Raw genomic sequence first — 19,502 nt, 5'->3', positions numbered from 1 at the left:
CTCAAAGGAGTCATTCAGTTGTGTTTATGGAAAGAGCCCGGAGTGCACTGGAGTCGCGGTTTCTCCTTTGAGTTTAGATCAGACCTGTAGCTACAGTGCGACCAAGGAGCACTGTTAGTCTGATCAAACAGCTAAATATATGAAAAGGATTGCCGTATCCTCTCAGCACCCGGAGGCAGTGTGAAATGAGCACAGCCTCTCATAGGCTCCTCTTTGGGTTGGAAACATTTTTTCATAATTACATTTAATTCTATGTTAGGTGTCCCAAAGGTGCCACTATTAAGGTTAAGGCTAAGCTGAAGGAGCTTTTCAACCTTTGTCATCGAAGGCTTTCGCTCATTTAAAGGCGCTATCATTGATCCGAGGCTAAGAACCCAAGAAAACGCCCAACATATTAAGTTGTATCCCTGTGATTTTCAGTGTTTTAACTTTTCTTATGAGTACAGTTTGCTTTAATTAACTATAAACTGCAAAACTCAAACCTTAGCTTGTGAATTTGTCCAAAAAAAATATGTTGCTTAATTTAAGCAACATTCACATGACTAGTCCAGATAAACTTTGACTTGCAAAAAATAAAAAGGAAAAAAATAAGGCCTGAACTATTAATAAAAAACAAAAGGAAAAATATCTGCCAATAATAGGCAGAGTTCAAACAGTAAGGCTGGGGGCTTGCAAGAGAATAAAGGAAAATTAAAATGCACAATCCTAGCAAGAAGTAGCTAACAGAAGGTCTAACACAGACACAAACCTGATTATGAAGCAGAAACGGTTCCTCAGCTGAAAGTGTTGCTAAATTGCTAAATTTGAATGTCAAGTTGTTTGATGATGTTTACATGTCAGTTAAACTAAAACCTAGAATTTCTGTAAACACGGGCCAGAACCCTGGGTCAAATGCTCTTTCAAAACTGTAATGCGGCTTCTCCCAACCCTTTGCATAAATATGAGGAGATAAGCAATTAGCATGTTGTAGAAACAGCACAGTATAGCATTTTTTTTTACTTGAAAACAGAAATAAAGTCATATGTAGGCTGTTGATAACCTGACATGCCAGATGGATGTGTCAAACACATCCATCTGGGAAAGCTTCAATAGGAAATGTCATAGAAAAGGCTAAGGCTTTGAAAAAAACTCAGAGTGTGATTGGATGAACGTTCTGACATCTCTACGGGCATTAAGCACAATATCTATGTGCAAAAAGGAACAAAGGCTAGCTGGTTGCTAATGTTAGCCGCCCTTTACGCAGTATATCAGGCTCACATAATACCTGCTGACACAGTAAACCTGTGATGAATTTGGCTGTTCCCTAGTCGTTATTTCATCTTTAGACTGGTTGGTTAAACACAATAAATGGGCTTTTAGCCTAATAGGGAAATGGACACCTAGGAACATCCTCAGAGTGAAATGTCCGTCATTTCAGTCAATTTCTGGATGGTTTTGAGTGCATTTCTGTATTAAGTATACGGAAGTATACAATTTGGAACACAACTGTCTGATTTTGAAAACCTCACATTTCTAGGTGCTACCCTAACTCTGCTGAAGAGCAAATGCTATTTTCACTGAGCCATTGGACTTTTGAGGAAAAATTAGCATTTCCTATGCATTTTTCCATTACATAAAATATCTATTGGATTAACACTGGCGCAAACACACAGAACCCTGTTGCGAGTTGGTGGTAACTTCGCCTCAATTTTATTAAGTGACGTCACGCACAAACTTTCCAGTAATCATAACAACTGCCTCTTATTAATTATTAATAAACAATCAGTTGGATGCTTTGTGATGATTAACCTTGCAATCTATCCATGTGTGGAGATGATGGAGCCATTACACATTTCAGGGATGTAATTTCTAAATCTATCTAGGGAGGGAGCTTTGCTACAATGTTACTCAAATCACACACCAAGTCTGGATTTGCAAATAAATGGTAAGAAGTGTACCTTCCATTCCCAGGTTATCATCTATGGAAGAAAAGGTGCTCAGTCAGGATGAGGGCCCAGCTCAGTGCAGCTGGCCCATCTCCACATCTGGATACAGAACAAGGGGAAAATGCATAAGTTGGACAACTTCATGAACATGTTGCTTCGGTATCATTGGCCAGCAATCACTTCAATCATTGCTTTCTTCAGCATATTGAGACAGAGCAGAAAATAGGTGCAACTGATGCACACTTCTTACATTGAATTTTTGTTTTGTGTCTGTGTATGAAAGCAAATTAAAGCTGCGCCAATGTTGGGAAAGGTTTCGTGCCTCCTCTGTCTCACTTACAGCTTGTTACAGGAGGGATCTATTGAAGTGTGAATGTTTTGGTTAGGGCTGAGTTGATACGAAAAGGCTGTGTGAAGTATCGCTGATATAATTTGTGGGCATCCTTTTGGTAGGAAAGGGGTTTTGTGGCTAAACAGAGAGAAAACCACACAGGAAATCAGCTGAAGCACAAGAGCACACGAACATGTTCAAAAAGAATCGGCGAAAGTGTCGAGACACACTCATGCCTCCACTTGCATTCATGTGTTCTCCCACAATCACTCCTACAGACACACATACACATAACAAGGGGATGACAGTGCGTCTTTTGACTTTAAAATTAAAGTACAGATTCATTACAGGATTATAAAGTCAGCTCTGGAAAAAGGAATGATTATTTTGTGAGATTAGAATCAAATCTTCATAAAGAATGACTAATTATGGGGTAATTTATGACAATAGCATTATAGCATTTGCAAAGTAAATCAACATCTAAATATAGTGTCCTTTTAACCTTGTTGGGAGACAAAGCAGAAGTGTAAATATGAGACTTTTTACCTCTTTACCCTTTAAGAGCACATTTCAGTAATTTATGTATGTTAATAAGTTGTACATGATACCATAAAAAATCAGATTCAGTTCTAGAAAGTGTGCCAGATAGAATCCGTAGGTGCTATTAGTCTCCTTTTCTGTGCTCTGAAAAACATGTTTGGTGTAGGCCAATGCCCCAAGGTGAAGCTGGGAGTAAATGTGCATTCCTTTCTGCCATATTTTATTTTGCACTTAGTTGATCAGAGATGAGCAGGAGGCATTCCTTGATCAAAATCACGACCATGAAAAAAAAAGGCAAAAGTCATGTGACTGTTCTGGAAATTTACCTTTAATGCAGACTTCTTAAAGTTTCTGTTCTGACGCTCTAGGGAAAGCATACGAGTGTTGAGAGATTGAAGATAAGAGATAATTTCAGGTGTACTCTAGGCCTGAGCTCTGACTTAAACATCTCTCATGTTTGAGATCTTATGCATGACATGTTTGCAGAACAGAACATTGTGCAGTAATGCAAAAGTTCCTGGCACAGGGAGAACATGTTTTCTTTCACTAAACTTGTTTGTAGGTCTCAGTGCTGAAAAGTAGCACACAAAGAGACACATGTACACAGACTCATGCACAAGCACTGGTATGCACACAGAGGGCAGCTCTGAGCCAATAATTCAGTGCAAACTGAACCCTGCACCAGGCCAGGGCCTCCAAATTCAGATCTACCCAGTACCCTGAAAATATCTGATCAGACCAAGGTTCAAATGGACTGTGGACTGTGTAATTAGCCAGACAACAGACTGGCATCAAAGGTGAGATAAATACAGCAATTAAAACTATTTCTATTAAGTTTTTTTTTTTTTTTTTTTTAAGTCCTCTCTGAATCAAGGATGAAACAGTTAGATTTGGAGGTCAAAGGTCATGGTCATTGGACCTCCTGTTCAACCCTTGTTTGTGAGCATAATGGCCCTCATTTATCAAACATGCGTGCGCCAGAAACTGAGTGTACGGTCATAAATACGTACTGATCAGCACCAAATGGACAGGAATGGAGGATATGCTCAAATCCCATGCCAGGTCTCAGGCTCTGTACTCACATTTTTGAGGTAGTTTGGATTTGCTGTGCAGCAAAAATCTGGCTGTGTTCGATTTGGTATAGCATTTAAAATTGATTTAAAGCTTCTTCTCCTGATAACCCCCCTGAGTGATACTGCTTTTTTAAATTATGTTGAGCAGCACAGGCTTGCAGCAGATTTCCTGGTTTGTCATATATGATAGATTAAATTTCTTTATCAATTTACTTTAAACAATGAAATGGAGGTGAGTGTAGGTGATAAAATTAAATTATCAATTGATCTGATTAATTGCACGTTAAATTGATGAAAATTGTTGCAAAATAGTGGCAAATTTTCTTCTTTCTATTGTTTTTCAATTGTCATTTATCATGAACAGTGCAAACATTTTCATACATTATTTAAGGAAAGAGGCCTTAAAGGTGAAAGCAACAAAAAGTGATGATAAAAATCACAATGATAATAATGTATGTGATTTGACTTAAGTGTCATAATTGCATGTGAATAAAAATATAAAGTGATGAAAATGTTTTTGAAGTGAAAATCAAAGTCTTGAAATTAAATAATCATTTTTTATCATTTAGGTTTGTTTTTTTTTTTGTGACGTGGACATTTATAATTGACAATATGTAACTTTTGTGACTGTGAACTTTATCATTAACAACATGTTTTAGTCTGCCTGATGACACAAATCACACAAAAATGATCAACTCTTGACTAATCTAAGAGGGGTCCGGCTACAGACCATCCAGCTCTGAAAACCCCTCACCGTTAATGTGAGACGCCATCTCTGTCAGAACAGAAGTGCCGTAACTTGTCGGTATATTGTACTCACAGTTCTATATTTTTTTGTTTTTATTCAATTTTATTCATAAACAAAGAATGTCTGTTACCCTCATGAAATAACTACATTACTAATATTACAGACTAAGCTACATTTCATAAACTAGAAAAGCACTCAGAGAGCACGGACCTCCGCCATCAGCCCTATCTCCTAATAGTGAAGAATCCAAAATCTAATTCACCGATTACTCCCTCCCCAGTGGGGTGGAGACACGGTGAGGCAAAGCATTGGCTTTGCTACATGTGAAAGTCATGGCAGAGGGTGAATATTCCTCTATTTCACCCAGCATTGTGAGTATTCCCACTAAAATTCGCTGTCTTTGTCTCTGTCACGCTCCGACTTGTCTCCCTGACCGGGCGTGCATCTTTCAAACTCTATAAACTCCAAAACTTTGGATAAGTTACTCATGTCCGCCATCTCCTGGTGTAAAGTGGTGACAGCGCAGCCCTATCTCTGAATAGTACAGAATCCTTTGAAAAATTCCTGGATCCAGACGGTGATCTGGATCCGTCCCAAAATCTCATTTCTGACATTTCCTGAAAAATTCATCAAAATCCATCCATGATTTTGTGAGTTATGTTGCCAGCAAACTAACAAACAAACAATCAAAAGAACAAACAAACCCACCCAATCATATAACCTCCTTGGCGGAAGTAAATAAATGTAGAAAAGGGTCAGATGTCTATTCAGGGATTCAAAAATTTATAGACTTGATTTAGAAGTAAGACTTATGATATCTTGGTTTAGCTACATTTCCTTTAGCTACATTTGTTTTAGCCAACACTAAGATATCTATGCTAGTGATGAAATTAACATTGCTATGTAGGCCAATGTAGCTACATTAGCTTTAGCAACATGCGCTAACATAGCTTATGTAGCTAACATTAACTTCATAGCGTTGTTCTTATAAATATCCACGTGAGCTGTCACTCTAGCTAAATTAACTTCATAGATAGGTTATCTGCGTAGCTTGTACAGCTAATGTAGCTACATTTGCTACATTAAAATGCTTTTTCCCATAGGCAGACTGCTTTATTAATCATTTTGTATTTAGGTTTTGCAGGTTTGGTATCCTAGCCTTTGAGTACCAGAAGAAGGTCCATTGTAACTAACTGAAAGGGGGCATATTGCAGACCGGCATGCTCCAATATATAATCAGTTCTCCCACCGTGCATGTTTACTGGGACAAGGACAGTAGTCTAGTTCAAATACCTAATTAATCTATAATCATTGCTCAACTTTACCTGCATGTACAGTACATGCACCAACTGATTCAAAAGCTACAAAGCCTTAGCTATTCACCCACAGTTTGTTGAAGTGGAAGTGAGTAAAGAAAACACCTGCAGTTATAAGATCTCCTGATCAGACACTCCAATTCTTAATTTTGCGACTTTTTTTAGGAAAATATTGATGCTTGTAGGACTTACACAGCCACCTCTTAAACTTGAAATCACCTAAATGTATGACTTGAGGAAGCAGATGTGTCCAGCAAAGACATAAAGTTATTTCAAAATTGAATATAACATTAAACTCAGTGAGAATGTGTGGTGCTGGCGGGTGAATTTTGTTAATTTGGACAGATCCATGTTGTCCTGCTTTTTCATTCTTAGGTTTTTCACCTTTAGCTTCATATTCCCATACAGACTTAAAAATGGCATCAATCTTTTCATGTAAGCATTCGCACGACTTTAATTACTACTACTACTACAACTACTACTTGGAGTAGTTTCTATTAGATATTCTTCATCTTTCTATAGGTGGCAAAATCTTGGCACCTTTTCTACCAAAGCCTAAGTGGCTCCTTCTTGCAGAAACGTAGCAGCGTGCTTTCATGAATGACTTCTGTGAGGTCTTTGCTGCTGAAAAAGGAACAGTGTTGTAGTTTTATTTACTTTGGCTCTTTGCTTATCAACCTTGATGACATTTGTTTGATAAAACACACAGTTGGGTGGCCCCAAAAGGTTTTTGAGAGTCAAAATCTGGAAATACAACTCTGCCTATCTACGATGCCTTGATCTTAGACTTTGATGTAGCAGACCCAGACACATTTTGTTTGTTTTCTTATGTAAGTACCATCTCTTCAAATCAAGTGACCTTGTTGTGTGGGAGGTGACTCATGATAGGATTAGATTTTCACTATCTGAAAGTTTTAAAGGTTTATCACACATTTTGGTCTGACTGGAGAAATAATTTTCTCATCAAGTGCACACCTGGTGGATAGGATGTGCAACAACAGAATTCTACATATGTTTTCCAGCCTTTTCCCTTTTTGCACGGCACTCTATTCAAAAAGTATTGAGCTTCCTCTTAACATGAGTATTTTTACCTGCAGGGCTGTGTTTTCTGTGTTTTCGCTCTCCTCTGCCTCATTGACTCTAATATGGGCTTCCTGAATGGGTTATCTGCAGACTTGTTCCCACATGAGCTGATGACTCAAAATAATTTCAAAGATGCATGATGAGAATGCAGATCTCTGTGGTCTGAAACAACTGCATTTGTTATGATTTATCACACAGACTTTAATCAAAACTTCAAAGATGGTAAAATGTTGCAAACAGGCAACGCATATGCACGAAATGTTGGGACAGCTGTGTTTCTACCTTTATTCTCAACAAAATTAAAAGTGATTGGGTCCTGAGGCAAGTGAGTTCCTCAGTCCACACCCAGGCGTGTTCCCTTCTCATCAGAACTGTTATGAAAACAGAAATGCTTCAGAAGATAACTGAATCACTATTTTAGCCTTAATGAGAGGAAAAATGGCATTACAGCAAAATGTGCAGATAACTGTCATACTGGAAATGTACAAAAGCATTCAACAGCCTGATCATTACACCAACCAATTTTCAAATGACACTGTATTCAAATACATGTACTTTAATATAGATTTGGCCCCCCTTTTGCAGCTGTAACAGCCTCAACTCTTCTTGGAAGGCTTTCTACAACATTTTGGAGTGTGTCATTCTGCAGAGGTCAGGCACTGATGTTGGATGAGAAGGCCTGGCTTGCTATCTCTGTTTGAGTTCATACCAAAAGGGCTGAATGGTTGAGGTCAGGGCTCTGTACAGACCAGTCAAGTTCTTCCACACCTAACTCATCAAACCATGTCTTTATAGTCCTTGCTCTGTGCATTCGGGCAGAGTTATGTTGGGATAGAAAAGGGCCATCCCCACACTGTTGCCACAAAGTTGGAAGCATAGCATTGTCCAAAATGTCTTGGTATGCTGAAGCATTAAGGATACTCTATGTAGAATTTCTGCACTATATACACAAAATATCTATATTCATTCATTCATTATATTTTTTTAACTGAGGTCTGACAGAATCTTAAATATTTTTAAAGAATTTTTAAAGAAATTCTTATTTTTTTATATTGTAACACTACACGTCTTTTAACAGAGGCTGCTCCAGACTTGATTATTATAAAATAATCATGATTTATGTTGTATATTTGCAGTTCAGCTGGCTTCACCCCATAAGTTTATGACCTGGAGGTACATAATATAGCAAAGAAATCTGCTCTCCTTAGTAGGACGTTGATTCCCTGACTAGTGAAGTAATAGTAAATCCCGTATTTGTTGTTTTTCAGACAGAAAAGTGGCATTAAAGTGAATGAGAAGCGCTGTGTGTGGAAGAAAATCACCGCTTTGGTTAACAGCATGGCTGCAGACAGCCAAACTCCAGCTGATATAAGATTTAATTAATACATCAATAGTATATGATTTGTATATGATATTGTCATAATTCTTTGCATTCAGATTACAAAATATCAATATTCCTAAATTCAGGTTTAAAAAAAATGTCAGCTCTTAAGATGGAGACAAAAAAGCATGTTTTGGCTATAAAAAGAAGACTGAGAGAAGAGTAGATGCAATACCTCAGCTTCTGGTATTATTATTGATCTACTGATGTCTTCTAACTGTTCACGGGACTTGCAAACAGATTGCAGAAAGTCTGAAATGTCTGGTAGTCTAAAAACAAATGATTGTTATAATTACTATTTCTTATCTGAATAGATTTCTTGCCAAACATAGCTGTTATAATTCTTAAATTTTAGAGCGATGGATGGGGTCCTGTCTCTCACAGCCTCCAGTTGTGTGTCCACAGTAGTGGATTAGATTAATCATTTAAGTCTCCAGACATGCCAGCTGACTAGGATCTTACCTAAAGTAATTTTTTGTGCTCGTTTATGTTAAGTTGGAGTAAATCACTCCTTTTCCAGCTATCCCTCTGAACCCCATTGGATCGCTGATGATCCAAAGCATTAGAACTTGAATTGTTCACATTATCTCAGGAACCATAAGACTCATCACTATGGAGTAAATTCTGATCAGAAGCTGACCATTTGCTAATCTGTTGAGGACTCCTTGTGTTTATATCCAGAACAATTTTAATCCAGGCACAAAGTGTGTTGATCAACAAGAGACAAGATCGTTATCTGAACATTTGGAGACGTGAGGAAAAAAATCCTTTTATTGACCAAATAAAGAAAACATGAAGTTTGCACTTCTAAAATGGGATTCATGTGCATTTTATGCACTAGAGTGTGTGCAAAATTTGTATTGGTCTTACAGATATAAATGTTTCTGTTGTGTATTTATTAGCAAATTGTTATTTTGTCCCTTGATAGACAAGGCCTGGAGGAACTAAATGCAGATGTGAAAAGGCCTTTTCATCGCTAATCTGGGTGTGATTTATTTAAAGATACATGAAATCCAATTTCTGTTTTGTTATTTCACTTATTCTTCTCATCATTTAACTTTTAATACATGCATCTGACATCCCTGCAGCTCTCGTATTCTGATAATCCACGCTATCCTGATAAAAATAGATGTCTCTAACTTGACTGTGCCTAAAAGTATCAAGATTCTTCAGGCATTTTTCCACAATTCAGGATGACCAAAAATAGCTAAAACTTGCTTTGGTTTCAAGGGTTAATCCAATCAGAACGGTCTAAAATATTTCCTATTTAAAAAGCTAAACATCTAATTAGTTTCTTCTTCAGTTTCTTCTTTATTTTTCCCCCAAATAACTGTTGTTTTGTTCAGCTTAAATCTTTCACAAAATTTCTATTTTAGTTTCAAAATATATCAATAAAGAAGCAATTTAGCAAATAAAGGGGAAATCAGCTGAAAGCTCATGCTGCTTAGCATAATTTAAAAAAAAACAATATTGCTCGATGGATTGTCAAAGGGTTCGTTTAATGTTAAATCTAGTTTAAAGGTCACATCTAATCTATCTAGTGAGTCCACTCTTACTTGTAAATGTACAAACAGTAGCTGAGAACTAGTGGTGGATTTGTCAAATTTTATAAATGGCAATCTGTGCATAGAAAAATCACCATTCACCCAGTTTTCTGGCATACGCTTGTTTGATAAATGAGAGCTGCTGAGAGCAAACAATGACTTATGTGATTTTCATAAGAAACATTCCTTTAGGTAAAATAATGTGTTACGTGTGACGTAATGTAATGTTAAGTGTCATGTTTCATTAACATGCAATTAAAAATAACACAGTGAAGTGCACAGAACCTATATATAATTTTACATCCGTAAGAATTATGTTTCCTTAAATGCAATGCTTAGTTGTTACTGAGGCCTTACAGAACTCGTTATTGCTATGTTAATTTATCATAATGACTTTAATTTGTTTTAGAAAGCTAACACATTATTTTGATATACTAAACATCTCCAGTGTGTAATGCTTTCTCATTTACAGTAACATGTACTGTGAAATGGGCTGGTTTTGTGTCCTTGAAATCCAGGCCTAATAATCTGCAGTAATTCATTTGGGGTCAGAAGCAGTGAAGGAGTCTCATGACCAAAATTTCACCTACTGGTCAGTTATTCCTCACTAACAGCTATCCACTGCGTTTAATAGAGTCTACATTGACTTGAATGAGGCTAATACATTTTCTGTGGGTGAGAAATATACAGAATTGTATAATGAAGAAATGTTGGGGCTTGTCTTGGAAAAAACAATATCACTCAGATGATGAGCTGGCTGAAAGCGTCAGTTATTTCTAAAGGCATTTTTCCTCCCCAAGCAGCACCATCATTCTGCTTTGGACTGTGCTGTGGCACGTTGTTCTCAGATGAAAATGTGGACAGGGATTAGTTATTGGCATTCCCAAAAATGAGTCTGCTTAAGAAACGCCCAGAATCCAAAAATAGAACAACTGGATGAGAAGCTGAACAATAATGTTTTGTGGGAATGAACTTCAGGGAGATACAGTATGTCTACACAGATATAAGGTAATGAATCAGAGCAAGAAAAACATCATGAAATGTATTCTAATAAAAATCATAACAATGTAATCTCCATAGCAAATTTCAATTCAAGATTCTATTTTGTTTTTCTAAGTGTTAAAGCACAAGATGATAAATGTCAAATCTAGCTATTCAAGAGCTGTAAGTCTGTTTGTGAACAACCATATATGAAAGTGGACAGTGTCTCTGTCTCCTTCTGTTGTACAAAACTGAAGCCAAAAAACCCGGGTGATGGGCACTCATATATTCTGCAGGTATTATTTGAAGCTTATATACACACAGATGGACCCCACATTATCGCCGTCAACATTTCATGGGATTTTTTTACACATTACTTTAATTTCAGAATAAATCTCCCCTAATAACTATGATTATATTTTTGATTAAGCTCATTTTAATTACAGTTATGGGTGAAATATATCATTTGAATCATTGCATTTTTTTTATGTTTACCTTTATTGCTTTAAAGAACATGGAAAATTTCTGCACAGATTTGAACAGAGGTTCAGGATTTTGTTGAATTAATACAAAGTACATGCTTATTTCTGCCCACCCAGTGTCACAGTTTCTAAACAGCTAACTGTTGACTAACCAGGGGGCAAAAATCTTAATTATTTACCCACTTTACCTTCTTATAAAGAACAGTAACATCAAGGTATGCGTGTTTTTTTTTCTTTCTTGCATGTAATAAACTTTCAAACCCCATGTAAGAGCTGGGTAGAAAATAAACAGAGCACAACAGAAATACTGACTGAATTTTCCAATTAAGACAAATATTACCTCAGCATATCTCAGTATATACACAAATATGTACACGTCCTTTTAAAATAAACTTATGCTTTCAAAGGAGGCACCCAATATGAACAAAGGGGAATAAACGTAAACTTCACTTGGAGTCATTTACAGTGGGGATGCATGATGCTTGCTATGCTAGCTAAATGGCTAAATTCAGACATCAAATTATCTAACATTTTAATGAATGTCAGTCGGAAATCCTGGTCAAATTGGTGAAACTGTAATGAAGCCTCCTGCCACTAGTAGCTGCAGTAGCTTCAGTTAATGGCTGCTGCCTTCTTGCCGGAGGGTTCCTCTTTGCCACACTTAAACATGAGAAGCTTAGCATTTAGCATGTCCAAGGAACAGCATGGTGTGACAGTGTTTTAAACTAGAAAATGGAAATAAAGTTGTTTTGTAGGCTGTTGAAGGTTATACTCATGTTTAACTACTCAACTGAAGTGATGAGAAACTACATTCAGCACAATTTTAATCTGCAAAGGGGGAACATCAGCTGGTGGAGCTAGCTGGTAACTTTAGCTAGGCCCCTTCTGAGCATCTTCTCCTCTCTAGGCTAGTCAGTCAAATTCACTGTAAATGCACATTTTGCTGAATAGGGAAATAGGCACCTGGGAAAATCCTTAAAGGGGACAAATTATGCAAAAAATCACTTTTTCAGGTTTTTCTAACAAAAATATGTGCCCCTGGCCTGTCCACAATCCCCTTAAGTACCAGAAAAATCCATTCCCTTCCACCCTCTCTTTCTCCACCTTTCAGAAAATGAGTGCTGAAACAAGCTGTTCTCAGATTTTACCCTCATGACCTCATGTGGGGAGTAAGCACCCGCCCCCAGGTTGGCCCTCCCCACTTGGAAGAAAGTTCCACCCTCCTCTCATGATCCTCCTCTCAGCTGTCAGCTGAGATGCTGGATAGCTCAGTGGGTTACCATGCTGACACTGGACTGAGAGACTGGTGGTTTGAATCCTAGCCAGGTCCTTAACTTTGGATAAAAGCGCCTGTAACATTGTGACATCAGGAGTACCACATCCATTTCTTGAGAGGGGTGTGGTCAGGAGTTGGACAGCTCATTGACATTTAAAGCTACAGACACAGAAACGGCTCATTCTGAGAAAGGCTGAAACGGAGGGCTTTTTTGACATGCAAAAATCCTATACTAGTGTGTTTTTTCAGCAACAAACTTCACAGGAATGTTTTGGGGACCTCTGAGAAGAATATAAACTCATCTTAAAAGAGTAAAATATGTGACCTTTAATGTACAGACTGTTAGCCAGAGAGCAAAAGGAGAGAGACAGCAGTGACACTTGTTCCCACTAAGTTTTTTTTAACACCCTGACTGTGGACTGTTAACATCCTCACACATCTTCACAAACACTGACGCCCTTTATGTGTCAGAATAAATTGATTACTATCGGAAGGCAAAATCACTGCATGCACTTCTGATTATGAATAATAATGGGAATTATTTTATCATGAGAGTTTATGCTTTATTTTTAGGACAGTCAGATTTATTTAGCCTATCACTAGTTTCATTACAGTATCAGATTATAGTAGGTCTTCAGTGACTTTCTAACATGGAGGTGGAAAAATAACTGAAATGACCAGATTTGAAGGAATGGAGATAATTTTTTGTTCCTATTGAAATGGGCATCATTTTTAACAGTATGGTATTGACATTCAAACTTTGATTAGTTTCCATGCCTGCACTCTGGCCAGTCCCTCCTTTAAGAGGCAATTCTGACTCCTATGACTAATATGCTTACTTTTTTACATGTGCCTCATTCAACCCCACTTAAAAATGATCAAACTTTCACTTTAGTGCAGTGTCTATAACTAGTATTCACCCCCTTGGATGCTTAACCCTTTTATTGATGTCGTAAATCAATCATGGTTTATATATTTTGGCTTTCTTGACAAAAAAGTACCTTTTTAATGTCAAAATGGAAGAAAAGATTTCTACAAAGTAATGTCAACTTTACGTGCGCTATGTTTGGCGGACACCAAATGCTACACATCTCCTCAAACACACCAGTCCCACTGTGACGGATGGTGGTGGCTGCGTCATGCTGTGGGGATGCTTCTCAGCATTCACCCATCCGACCTGACAGAGCTTGCGCAGTTTTGCAAAGAAAAATGGAGTAAATTTGCAGTGTCCAGATGTGTAAGCCTGATTGAGGCCTATCAGGACTCAGTGCTGACCTCAAGGGGGGGAATATTTATGCAGTCACTTATTTTACCTTACTTATTTTTATCAACATTACTTTGTAGAAACCTGCTTCCACTTTGACATTTAAGAGTTTTGTGTGTGTGTGTCAAAAAGGCAAATTATATTGACCATGATAAGTTTATATAGACAATAAAAGGGTAAAACATCAACACACAAAACTAGAGATATTTCTGCTGGGAAGGGCCTTTAAAAAAAGCCTCAACCTGCTTTATGCAGTTTCTTATACCTTACCTCTAAGTATGCTCACTCTTTTCTTTGTTGAATCTTTTGCATTGTTCCTAATCTGGAGTCTTTGTAAATTAGGATGTTCCAGCACACAAGAACAGGCAGGAATCCCCACTGTGTGGTGAAGTTATGACACGCACCTGACAACAGGTATGCCTTAAACAAACTTGCAAACTCCACTGTTTTCATGAGTGAGAAGAGGATAAACAAAGATAAATAAACAAAAGTATTTACCACATCTTAATTAGCTCTTTTGAATGTAATGAGTAGCTGCCATCTACGAGTCTCCCACAGTGTGCAGGGGTGTTTATCCTGCCAATAAAAAGAAGCACAAGTCAACTTAGCCAAACACCCGGGGCTATTTAAAGCACACTGCTGCATTGTGGCACGTTCCCTGCACCATACGCCTGATTCGACTCATTTGATAAGAGCATGAGATGCACTCAGTTGATGTTTGTTTAATCAAACAAGTTTTAAAACATCAGCTTTCACTACGTTTACCTAGAGCAGAAATGTTTTTCCAGTTGCAAACATCTGGAGTTTTGATGTTAAATCATTGTGTTCTTGGGTGTTAATGTAGGAGGATTAACCCTGCCATTGCAGCAGCTCTTTTATTGCAGGTCTCCTCCACATGAAAAAAGGCTTCGATGTGCAAATAGAGTTATGCAGGTTGGCACAGAACACTGAAGGAATGTGCTGCTCTTCTTTATTATTGAATGCATAAATTCAGGAAGTCCAAACATTGGTCGACAGCACTCACTACACCAGGAGAATTCTCAGAAAGCACGTTACCAAATGCAAACGTGTGCAGTCAGTCAATCGCACTCATCCATGCTGGGATGATAGCTCTGTCAGTGTGGCCCTCTCACGTGGAATTACTGTCATAGTTGGCAGGATGGCTCTCTTCAGGTGATAAAAGAGGTGTTGATACAGAAGCATCTGGCAGGCCTCGGAGCTCCAGACAGATTCTGCTAGCACCCAAATTCATCAAACCACAGAAAACATCTGTTTGGGCCACAGATTAGCCTAGTTAGCTTATATTGTGCATTTCAATCAGCTTGTTTTTTGTGCAGAACAAAATATTGACTTTTTGACACAACTTAGATTAATCAACCTTGGAAAGGAAAGGAGGGTGCTCACACACCTAGAACTCCTTCAACATCTGCTCTACTGCTCTGAAACAGCAGGGTTTTTCCTGAATCTGTTGCCCAAGGCTTGTTCTTGAAGGGTTTTGATTGATCACCAGGATTTAAGGGAGGAATCTCGCACAATTTAACACAAATCATGAAAGACTTTTAGAATAAACTGTAAGGATGCTTGATGCCAGTGGTATTCAGAGTTTTACACAGATTTAACCAGACTGCAATAACACAGATGGTCTCATTCTGGATCCTGCTGCTCTGTTAATTCACATATAACTGATGAACTTAACTGACTCCTGTGTATTTAGTATCAAATAAAGGCTGACAGCAGATTACAATTAAGATGAAATTTATGCCTTACATTTGAAACACCAAGGGATACAGATGGAGCATGTTCTCTGTACTCTGCCTTTATTTTGTCTGTATTTCTAGGCTGGTACGAACAGCACGCCCAAGCTGATCCCACAAGTGTTCAATGGGTTTGAGGTCAGGACTGCTGGTAGGTCATTCCATCCTCTTCACTCCCAAATTCTGGAGGTAGTCTCTGATTAATCCCGCTTTGTGGGGGCGAGCATTGTCATCTTGGAGGATAGAGTTCGGTCCCAGACTGTGGAGATATGGGATTGCCACTGGTTGCAGAATCTTATCTTGACATCTCTCTGCATTGAGAATGCCTCCAGTGATGACGAGTCTCGTTTTTCCAGGGATGGAGATGCCGCCCCACACCATCACACTGCCTCCACCAAAAGATGTTACTCTATTGGTGCAGCAATCAGCATAATGTTCTCCACATCCTCTCCACACTCTAAGCCTACGATCCACCTGCCATAGGCAGAATCTGGACTCATCGCTGAACATAACGTTCCTCCACATGTTCAGGTTCCAGTACACGTGTTTGCATACCAGCGCAAACGTGCCTGGCAGCCCCATGAGACTAGAGATTGGCTGCATGCAGTCTGTTCCAGATTTTCTGGGCAGAGAGCCTTTGGCCATATTGTCATGCAAACCTTGACTGCAAATCTGTAGAAGACAGCCTCCAGTATCTAAGGGCTGACAGGATGAGGAAATGGTCTTCTTGGGGCCTCGTCTTCTTGGGACGCCCACTTCACAGCCTGTCTCTGACATCCCCCTTTATACGGAACTTGACCTTCAGTTTGGAGATGGTACTAGGGTTCATTCCAAACAATGCCGCAACGTGGTTTTGCAGAACACCAGCTTGAAGTTGCCCTATTGTACAGGCCCTCTCTAGATCAGTCAAACGTGGCATGCCGATTCTTAGAGCAGACACTTACTGAGTATTGTAGCAGGGCCCATGCTCACGGGTGCTGACAATCAGGTGCCAATCAGGCACCTGATTGGCAGCACCTGGGTGTACCAGAAGCTTAAAACAAGAGTCAATAGCAACAGCAAAATAAGCTGTTTGGCATTGGCAGAGAAGATTTGGCTAATTTTTCATGGGCGCAACCCACATACTCAGCTCTGCTGCTCATCTCACAAAGGCATGTTACTTACAAATGTGGCACAATTTAAAAGAGAAATAAACAGGCTTTCCAATGGTAAAAGATTTATTGCCAAGAGGCAGTGTTAAAACAAAGAAATAATCTATCAAACACAACTTTCCTTACTTTTTGTGCTAAGTTTATTTGAAAACATGTCTGTATTTCTGCACTTTCACTCAAATACCTCAAGCCAGAGCAGCAAAACTCAACAAAGAAGAATCATTTGGAGAAAAAGAGGCCAGACTTTCTACAGTAATATTGCCAACATGTTTGTATCCCTATCACAACCATTTAAAAATGGCTGCATAGGAGCAGCTGAACTGCATCATTTTAGTTTGCATGTTAACCCTTTAAGGGGCAAAGAACCATATATGGTCACTTTGGTTGGCCTCCCCCAAGTCTCTGTGATACAGCTGAACCAGTATAATTTTCAGCCAATCAATGGAGAACAGTCAATGTCACAGCAAGTGACATCACAGCCTTCAACCAATCAGCAGTGATCCAGAGTGTCTCAAACTTCCTGTTTCCCCCCAGAACTTGCAAAATGCAGTTTTACGTCTCTTTTGGTCCCAAACAAATGGCCCTTACATTATAACTAACCCTCGTCAGTTGGTGAGATTCACACAATATAACGGTGTATAGAAGGGCTAAAGGCCGTGATAGGTTTTGTTTACGTAGGATTTCTGACAATTACTGAAACTTTTGCGTGAAAAATGGAAGAACTTTATTTGGACATACATCTGTTTAGTGGTGAAAAGGGAGTCTATGTTAAAACATATGGCCAATTCATCTAACTATACTAAGGGTAATTTCTTATAAATAACTCATTATATATAGGATGAGTACTCTAAAGCGGTGGTTTCCAAAGTGGGGCTCAGGACCCCCTGGCTGGTCACAAGACATTCAGAGGGGGGTCATGAGATGCCTTTCAAAAGACAAAGATTTCTAAAAACTGGATTTAAATTGTATATTTCACCTATTTTTGTAAAATAGGATAAATAATAAAATGTGTTAAATTTAGAAAAAAGTATGGTCATTCGATGAACTTTAGGCTGAAATCAAGGTAAAGTTGAAAAAATCCTTAAAATGTTAGTCTGCACACAACTATTTTTGAAAGTGTATGGCTGTATTCAACTGTGCCCTGATCACCCTTAGGTACAGTGGGGGTCCATGGTCTCTGGCACTGTCGTTTTGGAGGTTGCAGTCTTAAAAGTTTGGGAACCCCCTGCTCTAAAGTGTAGTAAGATGTCGCCACAGATATGTTTGAAAAAAAAAAAGATTCAGTGAATTCAGTAAATTGTACTAATTTATAGATTTTTTCAAGGAATAACCGTTAAAACAAGTGATTTTTTTCACCATTTTAATAAAAATTATTACTGTTTTATAATACCTATGAAGGTTATATTAGTTTTTTATTCCACTTTGAGCCTAATTTCGGCTTCAGTTCATTTAGACACAAAATATTTTTTTTAAGATTTGCTGATGGAATTATGAGGAAAATAAATTCATAAATAGTGAAATATATGTGATTTTAGTCAGTTTTGTAATGTGTATAGCAGATTGTTATACTTTAATGGCCTAAATCCGTTTTTATTTTCATTGTGAGCCCCCTCACTGCTTAAATTCACGTAGTCATTTAATATCTGTGATCATTAAAGGTTTCTTGTTTCATTATGAAATAAAACTGGTGGTAGCGTTATTATTTAAACAGTACTCTGAAGCTAGTCATGTCTCGTCTCCAAAAGAGAACAGAATCTGAAGACAACCTCATCAACACCGATGTCACTGAGCCAGTTAGTAGACACTGAAGCTAACCCTGATGGCTCTTTGTTGGGCGACCTATTTCTATTCCATGTCCTAAGTTTTATGTAAAAGCAGCATGTCGATTCATCCCCTCAAAAATAATTATGTATACAAAATGAATATTTTGAATTCAAAGACTTTTTTTGATGTAAAAGCAAATACTCATTTACATTTATATGTGTTTATTTTTCCATAAGTAACATTTGAAGATGCATACACTCGATGGAAACTTTATTTATTTATTTCTTTATTTTACCCTGAACCTTATATGGTCACTTAGTTGATCTTGATTTTCAGCTGCTTTCAACTGGTCAAATGGATTTCTGACCTGTTTGATACTTTGGTCGTATGACTCCATACAATCCTGCAGTGAGAGCAGAGCCATGAGCAGAATCCTCAACTTTTAGGTATTTTTCCCTTTTGATAACTGTCAGACAACGTCTGAACCACCATGAAAACAGCAGGACTGCCTCCCCCTCCCAATAATGAAGGAAACAAACAAGAAGGAAATATTCCTCCAGCTGACAGCGCGAGTTTTTAAAGGTTAACTCTACAGAGTTTGTCACAGTCCGCCTGACTTCACTCATACAGTGTAAGCACATAAATCATGTGCAATGGTTGTGCATTGTAAGCCATCCAGTTGCAGAGTGTGAGCTGATATTTTGATATAAGCTATCAGTTTACCTCTCATAACTGTTTTCATTGCGTCCCATAGGATGGACGGGTTTACTTCTCCATTATCATTTTCTTCTATTTACCTATTTCCTTCTTCTATTTGATTGTTTAATTCTTCAATATTCAATATTCCTACATTGAACCTCCACACTGTATTTTTCCTTTTATTTCTGTA

The sequence above is a fragment of the Cheilinus undulatus genome, linkage group 11, assembly GCF_018320785.1.
Source record: "Cheilinus undulatus linkage group 11, ASM1832078v1, whole genome shotgun sequence".
NCBI classification, from domain to species: Eukaryota; Metazoa; Chordata; class Actinopteri; order Labriformes; family Labridae; genus Cheilinus; species Cheilinus undulatus.
The sequence above is the reverse complement of the archived record's forward strand: the minus strand, read 5'-3'. Positions refer to the sequence as shown.